The following is a 2,906-nucleotide window of genomic DNA, read 5'->3' on the forward strand; positions in this document are numbered from 1 at the left end:
ACTAACCAACTTCAAGATTTACTATAAAGCTACAATATTCAAGACAGCGTGGTGTCGGTGAGAACAGACAGCCCAGAAATAGACCCACAGGAATACAGTCAACTGATCTCTGACAAAGAAGCAAAGGCAATACGATGGAGCAAAGATAGTCTTTGCAACAAAAAGTGCTGGAACAAATGGACATTCACATGCAAAACAATTTAGACACAGATCTTATACCCTTCATAAATATTAACTCAAAATGGATCACAGACCTAAATGTAAAACATAAAACTATAAAACACCTAGAAGATAACATAGGAGAAATCACAGATGACCTTGGATATGATGACGCAAGAGCAGCATCCATGAAAGAAATACAGTCCCCCCCCTTAACCAGAGGAGATGTAGCTCGAGACCCTCAGTGGATGCCTCAAACCACGGATAACACCAAACCTCATATATACTATATTTTCCCCTGAACACACATAATAGTGATAGCTTAATTTATAAATTAGGCAATTTCACAAATAGATTTGTTCTTACTGTAGATCTTAGCAACCGCAGCATATGATTTTTTTTCTTTATTAAGTCAAGAACTTTCACTTTTTCACTTAAAGGAAGCACTTCACAGCTTCTCGTTGGCATATCTGAATCCCCAGCATCGCCACTCTTGCACTTTAAGTAAAATGAAGCCAATATTAGGTAAAATAAGGATTACTTGAACTCGAGCTCTGTGATACTTCTACAGTTGATCTGATAACTGAGATGGTTACTAAGTGACTAACAGGCAGGTGGCGTCTACAGACTGGATACGCTGCACAAAGCGATGATTCACATCCTGGGTGGGATAAAGCTGGACAGCGCAAGATTTCATCACACTACTCAGAATGGCCTGCAATTTAAAACTTATGAACTTTATCTCCGTAATTTTCTAGTTATTATTTCTGGACCATGGCTGACCATGGGTCACTGAAATCGGGAAAAATGAAACTGCAGATGGAGGGGGGAGGCAGCTGTAATCGATAAGATGAACTTCATTAAAAACTTCTGCTCTGCAAAAGGCAATGTCAAGACAATGAGAAGGCAAGCCACAGCCGGGGAAAAATATTTATGAAAGACTGTTGTCCATAAACTACAAAGAACTCTTAAAACTCAACAATAAGAAAACAATCTGATTAAAAAATGGGCCAAAGACCCTAAGAGACACCTCACCAAAGATATACAGGTAGCCCAATGATTAACAATGTAGATGTCACCCTGACAAGAGCAACTTTGGATGGAGGCGAAAGCTTCATTAGAATTAAAGAAAAAATAAGGTGGTGAATTGGAGATAAATATTGGATGAATTTTTTAATTCTGCTAAAAAGCAGAGCAAATAAATACGTAGGCCATTGGCAGAAGAAGTGGTATCAAAAGGTTTATGTTTTTTTTTAAATGAGGAAAAAGCATGTTAGCATATTGATAGAATATGATCCAGGAAAAGGGGGAAAATTGACAGGCTGTGAAAGCGAGGAGGGAAGCTGGGTATAAGAGACAAAATGGGGCTCTAGCATATGAGTACAAGCAGCAGCACTGGAGAACAGACAGTTCTTCTGTGGTAGCAGACAGGCAGGGAGAGTATGTGGATACAGGTGTTAGTCGGTGGGTGGGTCAATAACTATAATGGTAGAAGTCTAGTAACGTTCTCTTCGAGAACTTTTTTGTTTTTGCTTTTCACTGAAGTAGAAAACAAGGTCACCACCTTAAAGTGACAATGGGGGAAAAGTATTACAGGTTTCAGAAATGGTCATCTAGGTGAATGGGAAATACAGAATGACTGCCAGGCAGTATCGAGGACCCACTTGAAATTCACGGTTATGATTTCAAGTGAAACCGATCAGCAAGGTTGTATTTCTATATCCAGTCTTGTTCAGCTGACCAGATGAAGGCAAGGAGCAGACAGAGTTGGGCTGAACCAGGACTGGAACTTTGTTGAGTGTGACAAAGCAAGAGAAGAGCAAGGGACTTTTGGGTGTGTGCACGGGAACTTAAGCTCGGTCAGTAAAGAGAGAGAAGAACATTAAGAACATGAAGAACAGTGAAGATGTCATAAGGCCAATGAATTGAAAGTACCAATGAGTACCGAAGGATTGTTGGAGTCAAGTACTAGCAGGAATGAGCTTGAAAAACAGGAGATGGATTTCAGGGGACTGAAATTACCAGTAATTGATAATGTCAAACGCTAAGGTTATGGCAGAGCAAAAGGATTTTTAGAGCAGAGCAACTACTCCAGGTGATACTATAATGGTAGATACGTGCCATGATACACTTGTCCAAACCTAACACTGAGAGTGAACCTTAATGTAACTATGGACTTTGGGCGATTATGACTTGTGAATGTACCATTCTGGTGGGAGGAGGTGGGCAGGGAATATACAGGAAATCTCTGTACCGTCTCAATTTTAGTGTGAACATAAAACCGCTCTAAAAATTAGCCTTAATAAAAAAATAAAAATTAAAAAAAAAACTAAAGTGTGATCATGGAACTGCTAAGAGTAGGGAGGGGGCATTAAGAAGGTCATTGGAAGAGAGAAGTATCTGAGCGGCAACAGTACTGCAGGGGCCACTGAATTGTACATTGAAAGCACCGCAAATTAAAAAGAACTAGTGTTGGAAAGAGCGATATTAAACAAGAAGCTAAAATAATTGAGAAATTAGGGGCAGTGACCCAGGGGTCAGTAGATGACAGCAACAGTAAAGGTGCTGGAATGATGAAGTCTGATAAGATTACACTTAAAACTAGTGATTAAGGAGGGAGGGAACACAGGTTAAGCCATAAAACAACCACCAATTGTGAGAGAAAAACTGACTCAACAATGATTCCATTAAAAAAAAAAGAGAAAGAAAGAAAAAAAGAGAAAGAAAGAAAGAAAGAAAGAAAGAAA

General features: G+C 39.3%; 1 protein-coding gene across 4 annotated transcripts in view; it reads right to left on the reverse strand.

Moving 5' to 3' along the window:
- The window catches only part of LUZP1 (leucine zipper protein 1), a 71,920-nt gene that overhangs the window by 15,796 nt on the left and 53,218 nt on the right, over positions 1 to 2,906 (reverse strand). The window lies entirely within an intron of this gene.

Source organism: Pteropus medius, unplaced genomic scaffold (assembly GCF_902729225.1).
Source record: "Pteropus medius unplaced genomic scaffold, Ma_sr-lr_union100, whole genome shotgun sequence".
Lineage (NCBI taxonomy): Eukaryota > Metazoa > Chordata > Mammalia > Chiroptera > Pteropodidae > Pteropus > Pteropus medius.